The following is an 8,603-nucleotide window of genomic DNA, read 5'->3' as shown; positions in this document are numbered from 1 at the left end:
CATATGTGAAGGTGTGCTATAATTTATAAACATACTACATAAATATAATTTTTACTGGAAAGGGGTCCCTATCAAGACCCCAAGAAAGGGTTCTCAGATCTCATACAAGAAAGAATTTGAGGCAAATTTATAAAGTGAAAGTAAGTTTATTAAGATAGTAAAGGAATAAAGAATGGTTACTCCATAGTCAGAGCAGGGGCTTGAGCTGTCTAAAGACACAGTCATTTCTTGATCATGTGCTAAACAAGGGGTGGATTTTCCACGAGTTTTCTGGGAAAGGGGTGGGCAACTCTCAGAACTGAGTGTTTCTCCCCTTTTTAGACCATACAGGGTAACTTCTGGACATTGCCATGGCATTGGCAAATTGTGATGGCACTGGTGGGAGTGTCTTTTAACAAGCTAATGCACTATAAATAGCATATAATGAGCAGTGAGGAAGACCAGAGGTCACTCTCAACACCATGCTGGTTTTAGTACATTTTGACCAACGTCATTTCTGCAAGCTGTTTTATCAGCAAGGTCTTTATGACCTGTATCTTGTGCTGACCTCCTATCTCATCTTGTGACTAAGAATGTCTAACCTCCTGGGAATGCAGCCCAGTAGGTCTCAGCCTTATTTTACCCAGACCCTATTCAAGATGGAGTTGCTCTGGTTCAAATGCCTCTGACATAACCGACTGTGAAATAGAATGTCCTTAGGATTCAGCCAACTTTACAGAGGCCTACTCAACCACTGCATATGATACCTGGTAGCAGACTCCAAAAGGCCTGTCTTTTATTTAACTTTATGTATAGTCTTTTAGGACAGTGAACAAGATATAGAATAATAATCTGGGCTCTAAATTTTCAAATTTATTTTCATTTCTAACTTCTCCATATGGTTTTACCTGAGTACATAAGTCTTTATAGAGCCAGACCACCTAGCTCTAGCATTTAGAACCGCCCCTCACTTCCAACCCAACCTTCCCACTTCCCTGTCATTGTTCTCCATTGGTTAAAAGTCCCTAAGAAAGTTTCTGGCTTCTTTTGTTTTCTACATAGGCTCAAACTTAATGAAGACTGCATGTCTTGTCTAAAATCTAAAGTTTGTTTCTTGTTGAAAATAAAGGGAACAGAAAACAAGCAATGCTAAGTGGTAGCAGGTCCCTGGAGACATGCAGTTCCCTTGTTCTTTAAAAGCTCTCAGTGGTTTTTGTGGAATTACCAAGGTTCATTCTAGAGACAAATAAAAAGCGTAGTTCTGTAGTGACAATTCCATTCACCTTTAAAGAAAAAAAAACAAGAAACAATCACTTAAAAGCCTAAATGTTTGGTTTCAGGCAATATTTCACTTAACATTCCCTTCCAATCAACCTTGAAAATATATTGCAGTTTTCAAAACATAAGAGTTAATGGTATCAAAGCTAGCAACCCTCACCTGAAGCATAGTCTAATCATTGAAAACATGGTCTTAAAATACTGAGTTTTTCTGTGATTTATGCTAAAGAGAAAAAAATCAATTTCATTGAGATTTTCATTTGCATTGTTTGCAAAATCCTGTTTGGGTCCTACACAAACTGATTTCTTATGAAATGTATTCATTTTTATATTAAAGAGGAATAGAAATGGATTTTATGTAATTTAGAGACAAACATATTCGTAACTAAAGCTTGTGTGGCATTCTGTCCCCAAATTGACCCATACACTGCCAATACCTCCCTGTAGTTTCCAGAGATAATTTTCATCCCTCTTCCCCATCCTCTTCAGACAAACTGAGCATCAGCTTTGTGGAGTGTGTACAAAACTATCCTCAGCATAAAATGTGCATATGGCTCCAGAATTTTGTTAATACATTGTTCTTCTGTACTTCCTCTCTTGCTCTCATTGGTCTTTATGGCTTACACACTGAAAATGTGTGTAAAATACATCATGCTGACTCCAAATCCCTCAACTTCTTCCTTTCTGAATAGTTTTCTTTATTTAGGGCTTAATCATTTATAGGTATGATCATTTCTAAGTGTTTTGTCCACTATTGGCAAATGTATTTCACTGTCTAAATGGCTATTCGAATTTTATTGAAGCCTTTTTTTTAAAATAAGCCTTTTTATTTTGAACACTATTAGATCTACAGAAATACTATTTAGATTAAACAGGGAGTTTCCATACAGCCTGCATCCAGTTTCCATTATTGTTAACACCTCACATTTAGTATGGTACATTTGTCGAAAGTACCACATTGATACATTATAATTAACTAAAGTATGTAATTTGTTCACATTTCTAAACTTTTTACCTAATGTCCTTTTTCATTGCAGATCCTATGTTAATTATATTCCATTTCTTCATCATATCTCCATAAGGTCTTCTTGACTCAGACTTTCCTTGTGTTTGGTGACCTTGACAGTTTTGAGGAGGAGAGATCAAACATTTAGGTGAAATGTCCTTCTGTTGGATGCATGTGACGTTCTACTCATGATTAGACTACAGCTACACAGTTTCTGGAGGAAGATCACAAGATAAAGTGATTCTTATCACTTTATATTAAGGGTACATACTATCAAGATGATTTACCAAGGTTAGGTGATGTAAACCTAGATTACCTGGCTGAGGAATTATTTGTCAGGATTCTCCCTCTTTCCATACTGTACACTTTGAAAAGAAATCACTATGCTGAGCTCATTCTTAGAGTGGTGAGTTGCATTCTACCTCATTAAGGGAAGAATATCTGCACAAATAATTTGGATATTTTTGGAGGAGATGTATGTCTTTGCACCTATTTGTTAATTTATTTCATTTTTGATTTATATGAGAATGAATGGGTGCAAATGACATGAATAGACATTTCTCAAAGGAAAATACACAAATGGACAAAAAAGGTATATTTAAAAAATCAACATCACTAACCATCAGGGAAATGCAAATTAAATCAAAACGAGATACCACCTTATCCCAGTCATAATGGCCATCGTGGAAATGTCAAAAAAAAAAAAAAACGGAGATTTTGGAGTGGATACAGTGAAAATGTAACACATATACCCTGTTAGTGGCTATGTAAATTAGTACAACCCTAATTGCAAACAGATGGAGGCTTCTCAAATATTTTAAAGTAGATCTACCATTCTAACCAGTAATTCTACTATTAGCTATCTTCCCAAATAAAAAGACATTATTATATTAAAAAGACACCTGTACCCATATGTTTATCATAGCACAATTCACAATTGCAAAGATATCGAATCAACCTAAGCGCCCATTAACAAATGAATGGATAAAGAAAATGTGCTATATATACATATATACACATACGCATATATACATATCCTAAGTAAAATAACTCAGTAACAGAAAACCAAATACTGCATGTTCTCACTTATACTAAGTTATGGGTATGCAAAGGCTTACAGAGAGTGTTATAACAGACATTGGAGACTCAGAAGTGGGAATGGTAGAAGAGGGATTAGGGATAAAAAATTACATGTTGAGTATAATGCACACTATTGAGAGGATAGGTGTTCTAAAAGCCCAGACTTCATGACCATAACATTAATCTGTGTAACCAGAATTACTTGTATCCCTAAAGCTATTAAAATTAAAAAAAATAAGTCTTTGGATAATTATCTTATACGTTAGATTATTAGTCAATGTTTCTTTACTTGTTCAGTTACTATTTTTTTCCAGCTTTGGCCATGAAGAGCTTTTTTAGGTGGATCCTATGTTACTTTTATTATGCCTATTACTTTTAATTTTGCTTTGATTTTTTTGTTTCTTCATGTTTTGGTTTGTTTTTAAGCACTGCCTCACTTTCTGGCATTACAAGATAACAGCATTCTCTATATACACACACACACATACGTTTGTATATGTGTGTGTGTGTGTATACTCTAGGAATGAGACAAGATACAAGTATATGCATATATGCGCACGTGTGTGTGTGTGTGTGTGTGTGTGTGTGTGTGTGTGTGTGTATCTTGTCTCATTCCTAGAATCAGCTATTGCTCCAAGAATCCACTTGGAGCACCTGTTCCTTTTATTGGAGAATCATTTCACAAACCAAGATCTGGGCACTTAGTATGCTCATGCCTATTGGGGTGTTGGTTGCTTATTTAGCAACCAACTGTTAGGCACTATCAGTTGAGAGAACAAAAACATGTGTATGTGTATACTAATGTTTGCATTTACACATACGTATGAATACTCCTATAGGTCTGGCGTAGTGGCTCATACCTGTAATCCCAGCACTTTGGGAAGCTGAAGTGGGAAGATTGCTTCAGGCCAGGAGCTTAAGACGAGATTGGGCAACACAGTGAGGTCCTGTCTCTAGACTGTTTTTTTAATTAGCCAGGTGTGGTGGTGTGTGCCTACAGTCCCACTCAGGAGGCTAAAATGAGGGGAACACTTGAACCTAGGAGGTTGAGGCTGCAGTGAGCTATGATTGTGCCCCTGCACTCCAGCCTGGGCAACAGAGAGAGAGACCCTGTCTTTAAAACATAAAATAAATCTATTTGCTAAACATTAATTTATGCAGATGTCTCCAACTCTGTCCTTTTATCTTCTCTGCCATTGTGATACAACATAAAAGCCCTCTCCAAGTTCAAGGTCTTGCTCTTGAACTTCCCAGCCTACCTAACTGTGCTAAATAAACCCCATTTCTGTGTAAATTACCCAGTCTCAGGTATTCTAGTCTAACAACACAAAACAGACCAAGACAACAGTTTAATAGCTTCTTTTACATTCGGCATTCTGTTCTGGGACACCCTAACTGTATAAACAGTTTTTTCAATTTGCATAAAGTAAGGCTCATTTTTTTTTCTTATGTAAAGTTCTGTGAACTGAGAAATGCTTAGTGGCATGTAGCCAACATCACAGTATTATACAGAATAATATCACTGCTCTAAAAAATGTCCTTTGCTACATCAATTCAACCCTCCAGTGCATCCTTCTCAGCCCCTACAATCACTGATTTTGCAATTGCATTATAGTTTTGCAATTTCCAGACTGTCATATAAATGGAATTATACAATACATACATTTTCTGACTGGCTACTTCACTTAACAGTATAAATTTAGTACCCATTTATGTATTTTTATGACTTGATACCTCATTCATTTTTATCGTGGAATAATATTTCATTGAATGGATATACCATCATTTGTTTATCCATTTGCCTATTGAAGAGAGTATCTGTAGTTTCTGGTTTGGAGAATTTATGAATAAACTGCTATAAACACTTCTATACAGGTTTTTGTGAGAACATAAGTCTCCAACTCATGGGCAAATGCTTAAAATTAGAATTGCTAAATCCTATGGTGAGACTATGTTTAGCTTTGTAAGAAACCCTGAAAGTGTCTTTCAAAGAGCTTTCTTATTTTAAACTTCTACTGGCAATCAGGGTTCCTACTGATCTGCGCCCTTGCCAACAATTGCTAATGTTACTTAATTAGTGTGTTTCTTCTTGGTTTGATTGGTTTTTATTTATTCTAACAAATATGCAATAGGAATCTCATTGTTGTTTTAATTTCAACTTTAAATGAGAAATTCAGCATCTTTTCTTAGGTCTACATGCTGTCTGAATGCCTTCTTTGGTAAAGTATTTGTCCAGATAATTCACCCATTGTTTTACTAGCTGTTTATTTTTCAACTCTTAAAACTAAGAGTTGAAGATAAAACAAAGAACTTAAAAATAAAACTAAAATGAAATAAACAACTTAAAAATAAATGACTAAAGATTAAAAAATAAAACTAAGAGTGTTAAGAGTCCTTTGTATGTGTTAGACTCAAGCCCTCTGTCAGATTTATGTTTTGGAAATATTTTTCACCAGTTTGTGGCTTGTCTTTTTATTATCTTAACAGCATTCATTTACAGAAGAAAAGTTTTACATTTTAATAATGACCAACATCGATTTTTATAGTCATGATTTTGATATTGTATCAAAAAAATTATTAGACCCACATTCATGTACATTTTATTATATATTTTATTCTATAAATGTTATAGCTTTTCACTTTATATTTAGGCTGATGATCTATTTTGAGTTAATTTTTGAGAAAGATGTACAGTCTGAGACTTCCTGCCTTCCTTCTTCCCTCTCCTCTTCCCTCTCTCCCTTCCTCCTTCCCTCCCTCCCTCTCTTCCTTCCTTCCTTACCTTCCTTCTCTCCTTCTCTCCTTCCTTCCCTCCCTGCCTACTCCCATTCTTCTTCCTTTCAACATTTAATTGTTCCAGTATCCTGTTGAAAAAAACTATTCTTTCTCCAGGAAATTATCTTTGCCCCAAATTCAAAGATCACTTCTATATCTGTTTAGGTCTATTTCTAGATTTTCTATTCTGTTTCATAAATATAGTTACCTAGTTTTTCCTGAATCCTACACAGCCTTGATTACTGTTTCTTTACAGTAAGCTTTAAAGTCTCATGGTGTGATTCCTGCAACAGTTTTGTGCTGTTCCAATATTGCGTTTACTATTCTAGATCTTCAGCCTTTCTATGTAAAATTAATTAATTTATTTATTTAACATCGAATCCTGCTCTGTCACCTAGGCTGGAGCACAAGGGCTCAGTCTTGGCTCACTACAGTCTCAACTTTCTGGGCTCAGGCAATCCTCCACTTCAGCATCCTGAGAAGCTAGTACCACAGGTGTTCACCACCAAGCCTGTTGGGGCTTTTTTATTTAATATATATATATATATATATATATATATATATATATATATATATTCTTGTGTTTTAGGTTTTGGGGTACATGTGAAGAACATGCAAGATTGTTGAATAGGTGCATACATGGCAATATGGTTTGCTGCCTTCCTCCCCATCACCTATATCTGACATTTCTCCCCATGTTATCCCTCCCCAAATTCCACCCCCCACTGTTGTTCCTCCCCTAGTTCCCTGCCACAGACCCCAGTGTGTGATGCTCCCCTCCTGGAGCTTTTTGATTTTTTAGAAAGATGGGGTCTCACTATGTTGCCAGGGTGGTGGAAAACTCCCGGGCTCAAGCAATCCTTCCATCCTGGCCTCGTAAAGTGCTTCATGCAAACCTCCAAATCAGTTTGCTGTTACTAACAAAATAGCTGACTAGGATTTTTATTGTGATTGCTCTGAATCTATAGATCAAGTTGACAAGAATTGACATCCTAACAATATTGAATCTCTCAATCCAAACATGGATATTTCCATTTGTTTAGATACTATTTATTTTATCAGAGTACTGTGGTATATAACTCAGTATATATTTTGTTAGAATTACACATAAGCATTTCCTTCTTTTTATTTTTATTGTTATTATAAATAGTATGTCTTATTTTAAATTTCAATTGCCATTGCTGGCATATATGAAAGCAATTGATTTTATGTATTAAACTCATGTTCTGTGATCTTGCTAGACTCACTTATTACTTCCAGAATTATTTGGGTCTTTTCTTTTGTATTTTCTACATAGACAGTCATGTCATCTGTGAACACAGAAACTTATGTTTCTTCCCTGACAATCTGTATACCTTTTATTTCCTTTCCTCGTCTTATTGAACTATCTAGGATTCGATTCAATTGAATTCTAGTACAATTTAATTTATTGCACTCCCAAGGATACTACAATGATGAATAGGAGTGGTAAAAAGTAATATCCTTGCCTTCTCTCAATATGAGGGGAAATCGTCCAGTTTTTTAGCTGTCAGGTATGATGTTGGCTGTAGGTTCTTTGTAGATGTTCTTTATCACTTAGAGGAGGTTCCTCTATAATGCAAGTTGAGAATTTCTATCACAAATGGCTGTTGGATTTTGTCAAATGGTTTCTCTGGATCTATTGATAAGACTATGTAATTTTTCTTTTTCAGCCTGCTGATATGATAAATTACATTGTTTGACTTTTAACAAAGTCTAAATTTGGTTCTCTGAAATGATCAATAAGATGATAAACTTCTAGCCAAGCTAAAAGCAAACAAGCAGGAGAGAAGAGATACAATTAACAATATAAGATGTGAAAAGGGACATTACTACTCATTTCCTCGACATTTAAATAATAAAAGAATACTTCAAAAAATACTATGCCTACAAATATGATAACTTAGATGAAACTAGCCAATTTCTTGAAAGATGCAAACTATCAAAACTCATATAAGGAGACAAAATGATATGGTTTGGAATGGTTTTCTTTCACCAAATCTCACGTGACACTGTAATCCCCTGTGTTGGAGGAAGGGCCTGGTGAGAGGTGATTGAATCATGGAGGCAGATATCCCCTTGCTTTCTGTTGATAGTAAGTTCTCATGAGATCTGGTTATTTAACAGTGTGTAGAACCTTCTCCTTTTCTCTTCCTGCTGCTCCATTCAAGTAAGACGAGCTGCTTCCCCGTTGCCTTTTGCCATGATTGTAAGTGTCCTGAGGCCTCTCCAGCCATGCTACCTGTACAATCTGTGGATTCATGAGCCAACTAAACCTCTTTTCTTTATAAATCACCCAGTCTCAGGTATTTCTTTACAGCAGTGCAAGAATGGAGTAATACATATACACACACACTCACACAAACATAAGGAATTTAATCAAACATAAATGACTTATGAGACCAACATTACCCTATACCAAAGCTAGACACAAAATTACAATACATCAAAACTATAAACCAATGCT

The 8,603-nt window shown here is 35.5% G+C and overlaps 1 long non-coding RNA gene across 1 annotated transcript in view; it reads right to left on the bottom strand.

Moving 5' to 3' along the window:
• Window positions 1–204: 204 nt before the first annotated feature.
• The window catches only part of LOC144579387 (uncharacterized), a 117,572-nt gene continuing 109,173 nt past the window's right edge, over window positions 205–8,603 (bottom strand). The window contains exons 2-3 of the long non-coding RNA XR_013526817.1: window positions 2,273–2,477; window positions 205–1,262 (exon numbers count right to left, since the gene is read on the bottom strand). This is a non-coding gene — a long non-coding RNA (uncharacterized LOC144579387). The remainder of the gene's footprint in view (window positions 1,263–2,272; window positions 2,478–8,603) is intronic.

The sequence above is a fragment of the Callithrix jacchus genome, chromosome 14 (assembly GCF_049354715.1).
Source record: "Callithrix jacchus isolate 240 chromosome 14, calJac240_pri, whole genome shotgun sequence".
Lineage (NCBI taxonomy): Eukaryota > Metazoa > Chordata > Mammalia > Primates > Cebidae > Callithrix > Callithrix jacchus.
Note: the sequence above shows the minus strand (reverse complement) of the source record. Positions and strands in the feature narration are given on the sequence as shown.